The 19,917-nt window shown below is 41.2% G+C and overlaps 1 protein-coding gene across 15 annotated transcripts in view; it reads left to right on the forward strand.

The window, feature by feature from the left end:
* The first annotated feature begins 6,005 nt into the window (after positions 1–6,005).
* INPP4A (inositol polyphosphate-4-phosphatase type I A) overlaps positions 6,006–19,917 on the forward strand; it is a 117,126-nt gene continuing 103,214 nt past the window's right edge. For 14 of the 15 annotated variants that reach the window (XM_020809566.3, XM_020809571.3, XM_078390333.1 and 11 more), the window contains exon 1: positions 6,006–6,244. The gene's annotated coding sequence lies outside the window, so the exon portion shown is untranslated. The remainder of the gene's footprint in view (positions 6,245–19,917) is intronic. The other variant, XM_072994456.2, reaches the window with a different exon arrangement.

Here is a 19,917-nt window from a genome sequence, read left to right on the forward strand (position 1 = left end):
CTGATGTTGCCTTTAAAATTTTCCCTTTTCAAACAAATATATTTATGCATATTGGAACTGAAGGCCATTTTTTTTTATTTTTTGCAGTAGCTGTGTTCAGCTCATAATGACTTTCATGGTCTTGAAAAGACTAATAATTTCAGTGCAATTCCTTAATTTTAAAGTGTTGACTCTCCTAAAAAAACAAGATACTGTAACTTTAAAAGTTATACAGCAATAAAAGATGAAAGTTTGCATCATCAAATGAAGTTTGCTTTTCATATTAAGTAAAAATTTCTTACTATTTTAACTGCTCAGGTTTTCTTTATTTTCCAAGCTCAGTATAAATTCTAAACTAAATTATAACTGTTTTCACAGTAACATTCTTTGTTATATTCCTTACATTTTTCACATTAACGTTCTGCATTATTTCACTATTCATACATAAATTTGTAATCAGTTCTATTAATTCTTGGATAAATATTAATATGCAAAAAGCTTTTTCCATTAGCATATATATTACTGTTTGCAGCGGCTTTTCAAGAGTAGGTAAGGCTTTTAGGAAATCTCCATAAGGACATCCCAATATTCAGTGGGATATTTGGACAAATAATATTAAAAACACAATGATTTATCTTTGCAGCTGTCAATAGCTTGGTCAGATGAACGTGTGGCTCTTTCTCACCATCTCCAACATTGGTGTCCTTAAAGCCTGAAAATTCCTAGCTGCATGTGATGGCATTTCCAGTGAAAATTCAACAAGCATTCAGAATAATGTTGGCTCCTCTCTAAATAAGAGATTTCTCCCAACATGTAGGTCTTTTATATAGTTTTTCACATGAGGGTTTTTTCTCAATTATATAGGGGGTATCAACAGATTACCACAAGCTGAAAGACTGAATTAGTAACTATGATCACAGTTTTTTCCAACTTCCTGAACTAGCTTCTGTCAACTTCACTAAATCTTAAAGAAATGTTTTTAAATTGTGGGTCATCCCCTACTCCATTGTTAAGAAGGGAGAGCCTGATTTTGGAAAAGGTAGAGTGTGGTGTATGTATTTTATATAGGAGTTAGTGCCTGAAATCTTGTTGTTTAGCATAGTAAATTGCACTAGATTAAGCCCATTGAATCAGTCTGGGGATTTTGATGAGTTAACTCCTCCATGATTTCCATTGGTTCAAATGAATCTAAACTTTGACTTGCTCATCAAAATCTCCACTGATTCAATGGACCTACTCTAGTGGGGACCTATTAACCTGCTAAGCAACAGGATTTAAGCTATTCTATTGTTTCATTATGTATTAATATACATAAGACAAAGAGCCATGGCCTGTGTGCATTTTGGGGTAGCAATAGTGCAGTGGTCACCTTGGATGTTCACGGTCAGTCTCTGTCGCTCTCCCATGCTCCTGTAATCAGTTATTATGTGTTGCCAAGTCAGAATTAACAGCGAACCTTAATAGGAGTTTCAAGGCAACTGAGGCATTCAATAAGTGGTTTTACCAGTTCTACCCCAGTGAACTTCCATGATAGAGTTGTGGAATTGAGCCACAGTCTCCCGAGTCCTAGCCCATTATTGTATCCACAGTACCACACTTGGTGCCCAGTTGGATCAGTACATATCAGCAAATGAGGAGTAGGTCTTTTGTAAAGTGAATGGTTAACTGCCCATTCAGGACCAAACCTCCCTTAAATACTTTGAATTGCCATGAATATCTTGCAATAGTATATAATTCCTGGGAAAATTCATTTTGCTCCCAGCTTCTCGGAGGACTGCTGCGATGCTTACAAGGAACAAGGATGCTTTAAGGAGGTGGCAGATGATGTCATAGTCCCTGCTAATCAGACAGTCCTCGGACTCCAACCCTGTGAGCCCTGGCTCCACTGAACCGCTGTTGGTTAGATCTTTTTCCACTGTATCTCTTCTGCCTCACTGAAGCCTTATACATGCTCTGTATTTATGAGTCCTTTTGTGCTATCTGTGGTCACCTTGATGAAAGTACTTGCCACCTATAAGATGGTCAAATATAGCTCTAAGTCTAGAACCGCTGTCTGGCAAATAAGTAGATTCCACCAATACAGAAGTTCACTAAACCCTCATGTATAAGGATGGATCAGTTTAGTCCCTGCCACCCGCCAGTCATGGTTTGTTGCAGTTTTTATACAGAACTAGAAGTACAGTCTAGGCCTTCTACAATGTTATATGCTACACAGATGTTCACGTGCTGAAGATTCATACCACTTGCGATGTACACTTATGACAAGCAACTCGAGACAGAATTACTGTATCCTCAAAAATTGATTGATCTTTGTTCTTGGGGTATCTTTCAGTTCCAGCTAATGCAATCTATTGGGACAAAAAGCAACAACAAAGCATGCTTTTTATTTTAAATAGCAAACCATGATGCTGAGAACCGATAGCTGTGGGGTTTAGGCACCTGGCAGTGGAGCCAGAGCTTGGGAGTTGGATTTCCCACTGTGCCTCCCTGATAGGGGCTGGACTCAATGATCCACAGAGTCCCTTCTAGCTCTGCAGTTTTAAGATGATGATGAAAAGTGACACATTCTGGTTAATTACAGATTTACTCTGTCATACCCCTTCCCTGTGACGCTGTTGTCAAACCTTGCTTTGCCTTGGCGCTTGACTATGGAGGTAATAGCCTATTTTAATCTCCACAGGAATAAATGTGTTTTCTTCACCAATCTTTCATTATTTCCTCTCTTCCGCTTTCACTGCCACCAACCTTTAGCTGCTCCTCTGTATGTGTAACCCTTCACTCAGTCCCTTCTACCACATAGCCCATCCTCAAGTGTTAAACTCGGCACCACTCCGTTTGAACAGGATAAGGTTTTATTAAAAGAAGATTGTTTTAAAAAAAGGTTTATATTAATTCAGTGCAATTCTTTGCTCTATTACCATTTCCCTCCCATCTCTGACTTCAAAACTGTCCCCTCTGATGTCTCTACATCAGATTCAAAACTGATTTCTCTAACACACACACACTTCCTCCCTATCTTGTTTATCTAAATCAATCAGAACCATTTTTACCACCATGCCATGCTCTCCCCATCACATATTTACAGAACAATACATTTAGATATGATTGAGTATCACAAACCACTTTGGAATTCCCAGTAGGTTCGTGACATACAAGACTCCTAAATAAATCTAATCCTAACCATATGCCAAGCTTCATTATGCTGGAATTCCAGTGGGGTCATAAAATACTCCACAGCCTACAGAATGCACTTTTCTTTTTTAATCCTGGTGTAGGAGGGTTAATCTAGACTTTTTTTTAATGCTGGTTGCCCTTTAAGCTTAATGTCTCATTGTCAGCACAGAGAACATTTGTTTGCTTGGTATCAGTACACAATTTATAGAATTGTTCTTGCATTTAAATATTATTTTTTTACAGTTTCAGGAAGATAAAAAAAATGTGTGCCATACATGAAAATTTTTTCACTGGATGTGCAGAACTGAAATCGCCCTAAATGCATGCATGTAAAAGACTGACATAAGAAGGTGAAAGGGAGGAATTGGTAACAGGCATTTCTACTGACTTCTCTCACTTCATACTGGAACTGGTAATTTGCTGTGACCCACATTTCTACTTGAGTTACTTCAGAAGGACAGAGCTAGTTATTTTATTATGATCTGTATGCTAGTGAGTCATTCATCAGCATACCTTTTCAGCTGCTACCTGTTTACTCCAGAGAGAGCTGTTTCTATTTTAATTTCATACAGTACTTTCCTGATTTATAATATTCCTAATTATGTACTTATTTGAGACACCATTCCATTATGTACTGTGGTTTCAGCTCCATAATTAAAATGATACTCAGCTCTAGCCTCGTCAAAGTCATATGTATGACACTCAAAACAAAGTTGTCAGAGTGCTATAAAGTTTATAACACTCCTTGGTAGTTTGAGTCTGTGGGGGGCCATCACAGCTGATATTTTTTCCGTTATAGAGTTAATTTCAGTATGAGATAAAATAACCATGTCAATCATATCAAGGTTCATCTGGGTATAAAAGTATAAGCTGTTTCACTGTTTAATTCTTCAGAAGATGACAATAATCTGCTGTTTCACCCATGATGAAGTCTTCTCTAGACATCAACAACATCAGCTTGCCTGATGTACAAGTGTTTTCCCCATCTAAATTGCTTCTATACATGAAAATATTTAAAATCCAACACGTTAAGCTATCTACATAGTTTAGTGGTTTAGGTATCTGGCTGCAGAGACTTAGAGTTTGATTCCCTACTATGCCTCCTGTGAGTACAGCCAGCCTGTGTGGCTTGGGGCACACTTTTGACTACTTTCTACCTGGAAAACTTTCAAAAGGAGTCAGAATTGACTTTACAGCAAATGATCATCATTATTAATTTGGAAGTTACAAACACTTTCAGTTACACAGAAATCAATCTTACAGCTATAGGGAAGAAATCTGTAGGTAGAAATACCTAAATAATGTATAAAAGTCATCCAAAATTCTTACAACTATGGAAAGTTGGAAACAAGAAATATTCCAAAGTATAGAAAGGCGAATCTTATATATTGTATACATTTTTAACACCCTATATGTAAGTACTGTATTCTGAAGAAAGTCCTACCTGGATTCAGTGGCACATACACCTCAGTAAGCACAGCTAGGATTTCAACCAGAGTTACAAATAAGCCTCTGGAAAACTACAAGCCACCAGTTATTGCCTGTCAATATACGGTACTCCAAGAACTGCACAACTGAAAGGGACTCTATGAATCATCGAGTCCAGACTATGTCAAGTTGGGAATCGAACTCCCAAACTCTTGCTCCGAAGTCAGGTGCCTAAGACGCTGATTATTAGTAGCAACTAATCTGTAAATTTAAAATACACCATTTTTAGCCATCTGTATTCAGAAATGAGTCTGACTGGTCAAAATGCTGTTGGTAGTCCCAGTTGGAGTACCCTCCTCTGAATCAGTGGAATTTTCAGTATACTCACCATTCAGCCATTGGTTAGATGGGTCTACTCTATTTAAGACTAGAAATAGGATTCTGACCACTGAAACTGAATGGGTTTTTCTCTCAGCCTGTGAAATCCCAGCCTGAATGTGCTGCGGTTTCAGTGGAACCAGTTAAGCTTCTAAAAACCCCTACACCACCTCTAGGATGCTATTTTGTCTTCTGCAAGAAGGAAAGTTTCGAGTATATATTTAAAAAACAGAGGTGGAAAATAGCTATTAAAAACCTTCCTGGACTAAGTGTTGGAAACGTTAATTCTCAAAAGTGTTTTATAGACTGGTCGGTGGAATAAATATTGCCAGATCATCTGCACCAGTTTATCTCAAATTAGGTGCAGTGTATTTCATGGTTTTGAAATTGATTCCTGTTTGTAAGGAGGCCAAAGCATTCAGTGGCTTTCAGGACACAGGCGGCTCCTTGTCCAGAAATAGGTGTTTCCTCCCCAAAATTTTGGGGGCGACTCTCCCACATCATCCACCTTCCTTGCTGACGGTGGGTTCTTAAAAAAAAAAAGCAAACCACGTTGGTTGAGGGACTCCACAAAAAAAAAAGAAAGAAAGAAAGAAAGAAACCATACGTTAGGAAAGGGGCCTCGCTGCTTTGAGATCTTCCAGAGAATTTTGTGTCCTCCGCTCTTCATGGGTGGCCTCGTCAAGGCTGTCACCTTTATAGGGATCTCCGACTTCTATGTCCAGATAAAAGTTTTATTTTTTTGGACTCGGTCCCCAGGGCTGCCGCTGCGTCCTACACAGGGGATGCCTTTCTCGCGTGGTGTGGAGTTTCGGGTCTCTGCGACCCGCAGGGGTCCCTCCGAAGGAAGCCCCCAAGACGAAGGGCGCCTGAGCCGAGGTTAGGAAGGGCTCAGGAAACGCGCAGAACGCCTGCCGCGGACGCGCAGAGGCCGGACTCGGTATGGCGCGCGTGGCGGGGAGGGGGGGGGGGACTTGTACTTACAGCAGCAGCCCTGCAGGGGGCAGCGTTTACGGAAGGCCGGAGGAGGAGACTGGCTGGCTTGTGGCGTCATAGGCAGGCAGGGTGTTTGTCCATTTGGGTGCCGGCTGGGGTTGTTGCTGCTGCAGTAGAGGAGGCTGCCTCGGGTGGTGGGGAGGCAGCCGCCGCCGCCGCCGCCGCCGCCCAAGAAGGGCTGCAAGAGATCCCCGGATTCCCCGGGTAGCGATCCCGTCCGGTATGTGGCGTACGACTTGATGAAAAGGCTGAGGATCGCTCACCTCGAGCCCCAAGGCAGGCGCGCAAGGTAAGAGGGGCTGGGGCGCAGACGGGATTCTCTTCCCCCCCCCCGTCCCCGCTCACTTTTCCGCCGCTCCCTGGTCCCCCCGGCCCCCCCCTTGCCTGCCGGGTGGTGGGGCGGGTTGAAGCGCTGCAGCGATCTGGCAGCCTAAAACAGGACGGGGCGGGGTGCGATGGCATGGAGCGGGGGGGGCGCGCCAAGGTGTAGGGAGCGCATCCCATCTCCGGCTCCAGCAGCCTCTCCAGGTTTGCATTGCAGGCGGCTGTCAAGCGGGCCGGGAGGCAGGAAGGAGAGCGGCGGGTTCCCCGCCTTCGCGTTTGGGTGGCTTTATTTTGGTTCCGCTCCGAAGCCTTGCGGGGAAATTCGGCCGTAAACACCGACACCCCCCCCGCCCGCCCCGCTTTGGAGACCTCGTAAGACGTGTCGCCCTGGCCGTAGGAGGGAGGGAGGTTGGTGGTACGTTTCCCTGCGCGATGCTCTCCCTCGGCGCTGGGTTTTGTGCGAGGCAGAAACCTGAGGTCATCCGGTGGCGGGGGGATAATCCTCAAATTGCAGCGAGAGGCCAGATCCGTGGCATCCTTGTGAGGGCATTTTGGGATTTGCTTGGGGAAAAATGCACACAGGCCTTCTTGGCCAGAGATGGGGCTTGCTTGACTTTCGGTAAGCTCTGTAGACTTGGACATTTCTGAAATAAGTAGCATGTACAGTACGTTATTATAGTGTATTGCACCCATACCAGATTATACGTGTGTTACTTGTCCCTTCATTCAGTAAATTATCATCATACGGAAATGTTGACAGGGAACATCCATTTTGAAAAGGCCTGGATAGCATCACAAAGGTGCTATGATAAGAAAATCTATCTTACGTTTTTTTAAGACTCCTCCAAGATTGTGCACTCAGTTTTACTGATATGAGAGCTTGTAACCTTCTGAGAAACGTGGTTCTTACATTGAAGAACAGTCTCTTTTTTTCACCTGTGAAAAGCATATAAATATTTGATTAATTGATAACAGTATAAAAAAGACTTAGGAAAGAAAGTAAAGAAATCTTGATGAAATCCTGGGTGAAAGTGTCATGTGACACTTGAATTAATTACTGTACTTTGGTTTAATATAGGAGTAATTTCTATTCACTTTGTATACAAAGTGCTCTGTAAATCTTCGTTCTTGCAATAGCTGTAGGATGGGAGCATTATGGCTAGCTGAAGATTTGAATTTTCTGTCCCAATTTTAAGTGTATTTACATGGAAAGCAATTCTGTTAAAATCAGTGTTTTTTATGACTTTCGAACCCAACACACACACACACACACACACACACACACACACACACAAATGTGTGTTTTGCAGATATATAGGGAAGCTGGGATTGGTCTCTATGCATACATAGTGGCAAATATTTTCTTGTAAAGAGTGGTGGCCCTATGGCTACTTCATGTGGCAGAGATGGGAAAACTTTGGCCTTCTATATATTTTGACTACAACTCCCAGAGGCCCAAAATGGCATGACTAGAATTAAGGGATAATGAGAACCCTATTTTAAAGTACTGTACTTAGAAATTCAGAGTTCCCGCCTCTACTTTATACTGTGGATGTAAGAGTAGGCAATACCTTTATAAACCACTAAAAAAATAATCATACAATCTGCGAGCTTTCATGGGTCAGGACCACTTATACTATAGGGTTGCAAAATGCTGGAATAAATTTAGAGCAGAAATGCATAGATGAAAGGGTAGCAAATATGCTATGGAACTGAGACAGTGGTATGAGCTTTATTCACCCATCCATCCTGAGCACAATAAGGTTGGAAAGTTTTTTTTAAAATAAGATGTTAGGAATAAAATAAATTTCCCATTGATGAAGAATGGGTGAATGTTTGGTCTCTGTATCAATTTCCCTTTGTTAATATTTTCATTATTTGGCATGCATTACTTTTGTATTTTTGAAAATCCTACATATTTTGCCTTGAGCCTCTCCTTGGAGGAAAGTTTTTAAAAGCTGAGAAAGTTCTCAGATGTGTCTACCCAAGCCATGCGTGTTATCAGTAGAGGTACTCAGTTGTCCCAAGGCAGTGGCTGTCAAGCCTTTGGTTATCCAGATGTTGTGGACTTCAGCTCTGAGGAATGCAGCCTGCCTGGTTAGTGGTTAGGGATTCAGAGAAGTCCAAAACATATAGAGGACCAAAGTCTGAAAAGTACTGATTTAAGGGTCTAAATTGTCAAGAAGGATCCCTTTGTAAGGTCTGGCTTATGCATAAGTAAAGTAATCTGTCTCAGTTTTGATTCTCACCTAATTGTGTGAAGTGTCTGTACTTAAAAGGTCTCTGTTTGATGTCTCCAGTCTCTCTGAAGTGTGTTTCATGTTGGGAAGGAGAACAGACATTTTGTCTGGCTGGATCAAACCCAAGGTCAGAGCATCTTATCCATAATGCATTCATGAGATTATTAACATCGTGTGTGAACTTTCTCTTACATTGGCTTTATTTGTGAATTTCATCTTGATGTCACTTTTGGGGATCGAAATCTTCAATCTGGTTAGATCTAGTTGCTTACAACTAAAGGTGAGAAATGTTTTTATCTCCTGCCTTGCGAAGGGACTCGAATATTTAGTCAAAACACTTTAAATAAAGTTGTATGTACTAGCTGTTAGTCATGGTACATTGGATGAGATGCATTGGAAGATTCATGTTTTCTAGGATTGGGTTCACTCTCTTCTGTTCTATATTTAGGACAAGTCCCAACTATAGGCTAACCTGGTACACATCTTACACTTCTCTATATGGGACTTACATTCAAGAGATTCAAGAAGTAGTATTTTCTGTGGTCTTGCTAGCTGAAAGAACTGCTCTCATGGAAGTCTTAAACATCTCCTGCCCCAGGTGTTCATTTTGATGGCATGCAAGTGTAGCCTTAGCTTCTTCCAGTAAATTTTTCGGTCTTAGGATGTGTACCATCTAAAGTGGATTTAGATGATAGTTAGCGCAAAATGAACTGTCTGTGTGGTGAGTGATAGGTGGCCACTTTCAGTGGCAGGAAGAGAAAATACTGAGATGTAGTAGACATTCTTAACATAGAGGTGTATAAAAAATGTTTCACCACCATAGTGCCCCTTGTGGATTTTGCCTGTGGCATTCTGTAGTGGACTATAACTATGGGATGCTCACAACTGCGAGACAGGGAAAAAGCTCCCTAATCCTTCTTTACATTACTGGTGTGTACATGTTGATCTGTCTACTGACAATGTTTAGAGATGTAAAATTTCCATTTTTTTTCCCCAGGAGAAAAACTTTTTTTCAGAAAAAATGGAAATTTTTAGAAATGGAAGTGTTCTAGGATAGTACAGAGAGAATTCTGTCCGTGGCTTGTGGCTCTGCAGAAGATGTTGGACTGCAGCATCCATTGGCCGGTACAGCCAACCGTTAAAGATTCTGGGAGTTGTGGCCCAGCAGTGTCTAGAGGATAAAATGAAAGTGGCACAGCAAACACTGGCCTGAGGCTGCATATGTGGCAGTGGAAAAACAAAACAAAATTTCATCTTCTGCAAAGCTTCTGTTGGCAGTCTTCTCAGGGGAAACTCCAGTAAACTTTTGAGGAACCCTTGGGTTCTCTAGAGCACTGGTTCTTAACCTTGGGTTACTCAGGAGTTTTGGACTGCAACTCCCAGAAACCTTCACCACCAACTGTGCTGGCTGGGGTTTCTGGGAGTTGCAGTTCAAAAACATCCGAGTAACAAAGGTTAAGAACCACTGCTCTAGAGCAGTGGTTCTTAACCTTGGGTAACCCAGGTGTTCTTGGACTGCAATTCCCAGAAGCCTTCACCACCAGCTATGCTGGTTGGGGCTTCTGGGATTTGAAGTCCCAAAATACCTGGGTTACTCAAGGTTAAGAACCACTGCTCTAGAGTATATTGTGGAGGGCACAAGCAGACTTAGCAATTCCCTTCTTAAGGCTTCATAAAATAGATGCTTCCTGATAATGATAAGCAGTACTTTTTTTTCTGGACAAGCACTAATGTGCTTCCTTTTTCTGATGTCCAAGCACAGGTGGATGTGGATTGCAGTACGCTGAAAAGCCCATACGTGTGGATTTGCCATCACAGTAGTGCCAGAGCTACTGGCTTCTGTTTGCAGTATTGTCTAATCTGTCTAATGAATGTTGACTGTGAAACGATGGCAGAGTTCCTAGTTCAGCACTGAGTTTTTTATGACTCTCTAACACGTATCCTGGAGTCATTCACAATAAGTGGGGACAGAGAAGGGTGTTTAATCCATTTGCAGATGAGGAGAGAATGTGTGCAGTGGCTTCGTGGTTATGTCAGAACATGGTTTTCTTGTTGGGAAATAAGGCAGCATATACTGTACTGCTTTATTTCCCAACTGCTTCCATGAGTAAATTGCTGAAAGCAAGAGGGCACAAATTCTGGTGCAGAATGGAACAATTTTTCTGCTCTTTGGAGGCAGTTCTGATATTTCCTCTCCGCATCCCACATGCGTTTGGTGTCCTTAGCAGGGGCTGTTGCTCTAACAATCATTTCTGAGACAGTCACGAAGCTTGACACACTCTACAGGTTGGGACGACAACAACAACTACTGCTACGGTACTACATTTATTTAAATGTCATTTCGTCTATTTTGATTTCCCTCATGCCTGAATTTCTTGGAGATAATTGGCAAAGATTTAACAACAAACTTGATACATTGGGACAAGTCCACATAAACACTGTTTCCAAGAGCAGCTGCTTCTGGGAAGATCATGAACAGAATGTGAAGGCAGTCACCTCCACCTGTTGTTTGTGTCCCAGAATCAGGCATTTATGGAGGTTTATTTTGCTGTCCCTTTGGTGTTTCGCTTATGAAGCCCCAATTGTTGATGGACAGAGGTGGTGTGATGTTTATGAACATTCTAGTTGCTCAGTATACAAAGAATACTGTAGTTGCAGTGTACCTTCTTGAGGAAGGGGAAAGTTATTGATCTGTCTAGGAGTAAATCCTTGCGTGGCTTGTAGGGACAGTATAGTCATTCTCTGTTAACCTGGGACTCCAAAGACATTCCAGGAGCTGGAAACATTAAGGAGCAGAGACCATGCAGGCAAATCAATGCCCAAACATATGATATTCTACATTCAGAACAAATTTACTTGCATTTTTAGTGGCAGGAGTCATGTCTTCTGTGAATTCTTTTCATCTTTCTTAAAGCCATCTATGTGAGTTGTCATCTTCACGTCTTGTAGCCAGTGCCCTAAATTTACAATACCTTGTGTAAAATATTTCCTTTAGTCACTGCCGTGCTTACTGGCAATCGGTTTCACTTGAGTAAGCCTGAAACACCATTACGTCTGTAAAAGGAAGTCAACGAACCTTTGAAGCTTTCTGTGAGTGTCATCACCTCCAAAATATATTTTCATAAAGTCCATCATCTGTGAATAAAGTTAGCAATTATTGGGTAAAAATATATGTCCTCTTATAGATTAATGAGTAACTATTTAAACAAGAAAGATTGGAGAATAAAGGATGTTTCTCACAATGGGGGTAGGTAAGTAGAATCTCATAAAAACCTGTGTTAGAAACAATACAATTTAATTCTAGTGTGGTGAGTAACCATGTTAAGTCTGTTGCACTGACAAGTGTCTTGTGATGTCTTGAAAAGGAACATTTTGATTTAACCTGTGAGTTCATGGATTGCCACTCATGTCATCAGATGCATTCTGAAGTGTGCATCTAGTGAAGCGTGCCACAGTCCATTAAAACTCATTCCAAATAAACCTGTTAGTCTTTAAGCTGCTAAAAGGACTGCTCAATAATGTGTTAAAGATTTGGAATTATGGATGAACAGGAGAGCTGCCCCCCCCATTTTCTTTTCCTTTTGTATATGAAGAAAAAAAAGGAGAGAAAAAATGCAATTTATTTTATTTGTAAAATGATGTATGCTGGGGCAAAATCCCCAAACAATTCTTATAAGCATTTGAGTCTGAATTCATCATCATCATCATCATCATCATCATCATCATCATCATCATCATCATCATCATCATCATCCTTCAGTCTTGAGAGACTATGGTAACATGCTCTGAATCGAGGAGTGTCCTCTCCAGAGCATGAAGCCTGGGTAAAGTATTATGGAGGATAGGCTGTTACCCAAGCAGCAAATCCCCCCTCTCCACGTTGCTGAAATGGTCCAATGGAAAGGCAAGAGCCAATACAACTGGTTCCAGCAACGTCGCAGGAGTTGGCAGAACGACACGGTAGCTGATAAGATAGTAAATCTTGTTGGCATGGTGGATAGTTTATTGCAGTGGTTCCTTTTGAACCGCAATTCGCAGAAGGTTTCACCACCAATTGTGCTGGCTGGGGTTTCTGAGAATTGAAGTACAGTGGTGCCTCGCATTACGATGTTAATTCGTTCCAGCGAAATCTCTGTTGAACGAAAACATCATAAAGCGAAAATAAAAAAAGCCATTGAAACGCATTAAAACCTGGTTAATGCGTTTCAATTGGCTAAGAACTCACTGTCCAGCGAAGATCCTCCATAGGGGCAGCCATTTTCGGGTGCCTGTGCAGCAAAAAATGGCTCCTAAACACAGTGGGGAACCATTTTGAGCACCCGGTGGCCATTTTGAAACCCCGACGATCAGCTGATTTGATCGTCGGGAAGCGAAAATCAATTCCCGAAACAGGGAATTGATTATCGCGCAGCAAAATTCCCCCATTCAATTCCAGAGCACAGGTTGCTGTCCTCTGAAGTTGCCGGCCACAGAGACTGGTGAAACATTAGGAAGAACAACCTTCAGAACACAGCCAAAGAGCCCGAAAAACCCAGAACAACCAGCATAGTCAAGACTTGCATTGTAGTCATATTTAGACTGTGATTCTGGCGGGCCTTTTCAGGGCAAAAATAAAACAAAACCTGGAGAAAGGAAATGTATGATGGGGAGTTTCTGTCAATGGTTGTTAGCCATGACAGCTACATTTGGCACCCGAGAAGCTTGCCTGGCTGTGCATTGAACCATTGGTTCATCTAGGCCAATATTGTCAGCGGTAACTGGCAGCAGCTGCCCGAGGTCTCAGGCAGGATTCTTTCCAGGACCTCCCTAGAAACTGAACTTGGAACTTCTGCAGGCAGAGCAAGTACTTGGCTATAGCTATGGCTGTTCCTTTGTGTATGTGTGTCTTGGAGGAGGGGGAGGGTAGATGTATTGATGCTCTTGTTTATGGCCTTCTTGGAAGCATCTAGGGAGCCACTGTTGGATACCAGATGATGGACCAACTCAGCTAGGTTCTTCTTGGTTTCATACCCCTCTTCAAAAATGACCATAATAGAATCATAGAATAATTGATTTGGAAGGGACCTATAAGGTCATCGGGTCCAATCTCCTGCTCAATGCAAGAATCCAAATCAAAGCAAATCGGACAGATGGTTATCCAGTTTTCTTTTGAATGCCTCCAGCATTGGAATGCTCACCACCTCCTGAGGTAACTGTTTCCACTGTCATACAGCTCTAGCAGTTAAGACGTTTTTCCTGATATTCATCCAAAATCTGGCTTTCTGTAGCTTGAGCCCATTATTATGTGTCCTGCACTCTGGGATGACAAAGAATAGATCCTGCCCCTGCTCTGTATGGCTACCTGTCAAAATATATTTGAAAAATGCTGTCATATCATTATATCATTATATATATATCAGTCATAACATTAGTAGTGTAATCATTAATAAAGTTAAAGGAAATATAGTGAAAGTGAAATAAAGAGGATTACGGGTTGTCTCTTGATCCACGTGTGTTTTTAAATGTTAACTTTAAAATGTGTTTATCATTTAGCTGTTCCATTGCATGAGCCACTCATTTGCCTTACACACCCGCCTAGATGTCAATATTAGACATTTCGGTGAAACTTCCTCTCCACGCCTCTTTAGGAAAACGAGCTAACATTGAAGACTGTGACCAGTCACTGACTCATCTAGTGAAATGGGGCTGAAAAGCGAAACTTGAATTACTCACTCGGTTCTCAGGATGGGAAGTCTGCAATCAAATAGATTTCTGGAGATGATTTAGCATTGTCTTTTAAGGGCGCTCCTTCCACCCAAAGGGTCTCTTCAAGTGAGAGGTTTTATTGCCTCACTTGCAATCTCTGTGGAGAGAGTGACTATCTCTTTATGATCACTGGTAATCTAATCGACGACGATAGCAGGAAGTACAGGAGTGCCATGGCAACTGCCAGCATCAAAACAGATTTGGTAACGTCCAGCTTATCCTCACAGGCTCATCCGATAACTCTTCATTTTCCCTTCCCTTTGTTTGTACAGCCCTGACACTGCTTAGAAAGCACACATTTTTGGAAGAAGGCAGCTAAAGCTAGAATGATGTGACCATTTTTAGACTTGATTTGGCCTCCTGACTTAGTTACTTCACAATAGTATTTTGCTTTGATTACTCATAGCTGGTCTCAAAAGGACTTCATCATGCAGCAGCACTGTGGCTTTCATTGTTTTGGCTTCGCAGAAAGAAGTATTGTCTGTAAATACTTAGATGGTTGAACATGGCCTGGGACAAGGCATGGAGGAGAAAATGAATGGCCCACAAGCAGCCTGTGGTAGTGTTTTCTTGGAAAAATCCTTGGCTTGTAAAGAGCTGAGGAAAGTTATTTTTGGATTACATGGTGGCAGGGATTTGTAGCCCCCCCCCCAAAAAAAAAACACACCAAATGTTCTCAGTCCTGGCCTGTGGAATGGTCACATAGTGATCACTCAAAGGGTAAAGCAAATAAGAATAAGCCTAGGCCCCTGGCTCTGTCTATGTGGCTGTGATTATGCATGTCTACTCTATAGTGTGGTGGGATTGCACTACAAGGAAGTTGCTCTCACACTGCCTGTTTGTGCATATGCATAAATGTGTGTACACAGAAGTGAAAGAAGGGGATCCAAGTTAGGACTGAAGAGGATGGAGGGGAAAGTGGGATCTGTAACCAGGTACATCCACTTCTCCATGTATATTGAGGACTAGATTGAAAACTATGAAAAGTCACTTTTTTCTTCTTCTTTGGGAAAAGAAAGTATGTCAACACATTACAACATCTTGTCAAAAAAAGTGGTCAGCTGTTGCAGTCTTTTTTCACTCCTACTTGAAGGAGAAAGGACAAATAATATTTTCAGCAGCAGCAGCATAAGCAAAAAAAAATCGTATTGTGTAAAAATTGTGCTTTGTACAAAATGCAAGGTTTTTGTACAAAAATGCTTCTGCAATTTTTTTTAAAACTGTGTTTATTTTTGCAGAGAACCTTTAGTAGCCCTTCCCACTAAGAGAGTTTTAAAAAAATTTGTTAACACCTGTGAGAACGAAAAGTGAAAAGATACATTTGAAACAAAGCACATACAGTATATGTGTTTATGAGTGTGTATTTGTGGGGAGGGAATGGGCCTCCGTGGCACCTGTGGTGACCCTATTTGTATTGATATCTCAGGGACATGAATATGAATACAAATAGCCCATGTACTAACAAAGACAGAGGTTTGAGAGAATCTGTGAATTTTAATATATACATTAAAGCAGAAATGAGGAGCTTCTAGAAGTAAGTGGACTGCACATATTTATCATTGGGATAAAGTTCCCTGCCTGAGAGGAAAAAAAAATACTGGGTCAGTTGCAGCAGTGCTCCAAAAAGACTAAAAACTTTTGGGTGAGGATTTCTCAGTCCTTGTGCCCTCCTCGTTTCCTACAGATAGTCATCCTAGATAAGATGTATCAGTGTCTAGTAGAAATGGGAAACATATTGTAGCACAAATATCAAAGGCACTATGTTTCGTAATAGCACTTGTCAGGGAACAAAAATGGGGAACAGTTATTATAGTCATGGCCTGTTTGTGGGCTTCCCACATTCTTCTGGTTGACCACCATGGGCACAGAATAATTTAATAGTTAAGTGCTGGCAAGGCAATTCTGATTTATGGTGGCCTCTGCCAGGATTTCTTAGGAATGAAGTTCTCAGAGGTGGTTTACTGATTCCTTTTTCTAGTGGTGTTCTGAGGCTGTGCAGCTTCCTCAAGGTTAAACATGTTGGCCTTTTTTTTCCCTCCCAAGGAGCCATAGAGCAGAATCAAATTTCTGATCTCTGGCTCCGCTGCCATGCACTCCATCTCACTGAGCTGTCCAGCCAGCATGGAATTGATCACACCTTTGGAGATTTTCCTCTTAAGACAATCTCTCCTGTTGCTGTTTATGTGCCTTGAGTTGAAATACAAAAGCTCTTTAGAGTGTAAACAGATTTATGTAATAAAATATTACTTGTGGGAATGGATGTAGCCTTGACAGTTGATGTCCTGTAACATATGCTTGACAGCCCTTTTTTCTCACTTTTCCTTTTGAGCATATTGTAGAGGGTTTGTTCTTTTTAATTCAGACAGGTGACTTGAATTAAGTAGACTTGAATTCAGTCAGGTAGCTAGTAGAAGACAAGCTGATCTCATGAGGCCTCATGTGTTAGTTTTGATGTATCCTGTTAGATATTATTTTGGTCTAATTATGGATTAAAATTAGCGCAAAAGATAGAGATTATACTACCGTAGGCAGGTAAGGATTGCAAAGTTCTCATTAATAGTTTGCAGGCAGTTTTCAGTGTAAGAAATTGCTTGAGACCTTCCACAAATTGTTTGGAAATTTAAATCTTTGTAGGATGACGTACTGTCTGACTTCAGTACCTTCCGCAGTCTTTTGAAAGAAATATTTAAAATATTGATTTCAGGACTATCATAAACGTTACAGATTTCCAATGGAACATTGTACCATTAAAAAAATAGACTGTAGTATAAATGAGTAGCAAAAAAAATACTCTCTTAAGTAAGGAATTGATGTAGGTTATTCTGCAGAGAGGGAGCCTGCCTTCCTATTCTTGTATATTCCCTAATATCTCACTGTGATTTTGTAAACAGGAAAGAAACACACCCTCCAACCTTCTGTTTCATCTGAAGCAGCTGTACTTCATGTCAGAACTCTGTAACTGACCCTCTGCCATTAGATTGTTTGTGAGATTTCTTTTACCAGCTGTTCATCTGACACGTCAAAAGCCAATGTGGGCCTTGTGGGCTAGTTTTCCTGTGAGAAATTTAGCTGTAAGTTGGATAGCTATGGTGGTGTAAATTCAGTGGCATAAACTGCAATTGCTTATCCTTTCTCTAAGCATCGGTTCACATGACTGGTGTGATCAGGAGGAAAGTGGCCTCCCCAATTACTCTTTGGCTGTGGGAAGGGGCAGGAAGCCAGAGCAGGGAATCCTAACATATGGGAACTATTTTCCAGGAAAAAATAGGTGTTCTGGATTATTCAGTTATCAGTAATGATGAGTGGTGGTTGTTGATGTTGATTTTCTATCCAAACCAGTAAGAGGAGGGAGAACTTAGACAACCACTGTGTAGTGTCAAGGTGTGGGCATGTTAGAAGGCTGGCAAAGCCTTGATTAGTAATAGAAGCAGAATGCTCCAATCTACCCCTTCTGGCTGCCATCCTCATTGCAGACCTAGGGTTTCATAGCACAAATATTGCTGTAAACATTGGTAATATAATACAGGTTTGGTTGCTGCCTTCAGGAAAACTTGCTTTTTTTGCTCTTTGGAATGTCACACAAAGCAATGCTGCCACAAACCTTAATTTGAGTTTTACATAGTAAATGTATCTCATGTGTAGAAGCCATTTTTAGTGTTTTGTGCAGGAAAGGAGATGATAAGCACTCTACAAGAACACTCAGCGTTACAAACATGCATTTTGCCAAAAGCAAACGAAAACATTCAATACTTTGTATGGGATCTAGGCTTGTTTATACTCAGAGTAATCCTGTTGGGGGGAAACACTGGGATTTAAGTGTGTCATAATTAAATTAAGATGCATGCCGGTGTAATTGGGTCTGGAGCCAACCCAGGTTGGGATGGCAATTTCTGAACTTAAGTGGTGAACCCAAAGACAACTTGCCTTTCCCTTACAATGCAACATTCTTTGTTCTGTGTTAAGTGTAGGTGGTTTGGGATGCACTGCCTTTTTCTTTTCGGAATGCTGTGGCTCTGTGGAAGGCCTTTGGTTAGGTACCCCAATCTTCAAGCATCAGGTAACGCCCCTTCTGTATTGCCCACCCTTTTCCTAATGAAGCTTCCATTCAGTTTTAAAATCTGTTAGGATCTCAAGAGAGAGATGATATTCAGTTTACATGAAGGAGATAAGCTGTGTGGTGCATAGGGATGGAGAGGAGGATGGGGAGAGAGGACGAGGCATGTGGTGGTGCTTTGGGCCTTCTCTCCCAGCCCCCATGTTGAAGGAGCAGCCTTTTCCTTCCATTCTCATGGTGGTTGGAGACCAATTCTCACATATCCATGAAGGGCCTGTTGCTGTTCGTTTTAGTGAGGAAAGGCCGACATGACAGAGCGCTGATTAAACCAGTAAATGAGTTTTCTATATATTTCTTCATGTCATTCTGCCTGCTCTGTGGAAAGCAGTGTCGCCTGTTTGAAGAGCTGAGACTTAAGGGTGGCTCTTCCAGCTGCCTTTGAGGACAAGCAAAGAGACATCTTTTTATGAAACACATTTTATAGCACAATCCTAGGCCTATTTATTACTCATTAAGTTATTATGTGTTATAAGTTAGATGGGATTATAGTGTTTTAATCTCAAACAGTTGTGTCTGTTTATAAGAGAAACTCTAGGGAAGATTATGCTCATGAGATCTGTTTGCCTTTCAAAGTCTCAAGTCTCCTGTCTTTCACTCAGCCTTCCTTTTAAATTAAGTGAGCAGGATAAGCACTTCCTTCTTCCATACTCTTGAATGTTCTTGTTAGAGAGAGGCTAGCACCTCTTGCATTATTATCACTGATGCTGCTACTACTAATAATGTTCTATTCCACTTTTTCACTGAAACATAGTACTCAGTATGGCTTAAGATAATTAAATATAATGAAACAAGAAAAAGAAATTCACCCATAAAAGTCAAATAAAACAAAATATGACATTCATATATTTTAATTATACCAAATGATTGAAATCTGAAAACAGTTAAGGACATCACAGTCTATCATATTGTATTATGAGCAAGTTTAAAATGTCTTTTTGCACCCTTCTTAAAAGCAGTGAGAATGGAAGCTGTTGGCAACTTGGTTAGGACTGTGTTCCACAGTGTGCAGGCTTGGTGTGTGGGGTGTCATTCCACATCTCCCAAAATAATCCAGTCTCACGCCAAAACAGAACTGCAGGGCGGCTCCTGGAAGAGTTAACACCCAGCACCATCTGCTAGGGAAAAAAATTAGTTGTATGTAGCTACCAGAATTTGGGAGAGTTGCTTTTTTTAGACTATAGTTGCTAAAATCCATGCTGGATAGACGGTTCAGGGAATTGTCGTTCAAAAATATCGGACTCTGCTAGCAAGAGAGATTGAGATTGAAATTGATAATTTTTTTAAAAAAATGCATTTATTTGTTTGTTTTGCTGTCAACAGTTCAGAATCTGCCAATGGTTCAAGTTCAGTTTGTTGGATCTTGCTGGCTTTCTGCCTTTTTTCCACTTGGTCGGCCAGGTTAAGAGAAGCTAAAAATAAACCAAACTTTTTCCAGTGGTTAACCATTTTCCAAAATAAACAGGGCCAGTAGGTACAGATCATGTGGATGGAAACAGTGAAGAAAAGGGGACCACAGAGTAAAATGTCCCTGATATATCC

This window comes from Pogona vitticeps, chromosome 3 (assembly GCF_051106095.1).
Source record: "Pogona vitticeps strain Pit_001003342236 chromosome 3, PviZW2.1, whole genome shotgun sequence".
Lineage (NCBI taxonomy): Eukaryota > Metazoa > Chordata > Lepidosauria > Squamata > Agamidae > Pogona > Pogona vitticeps.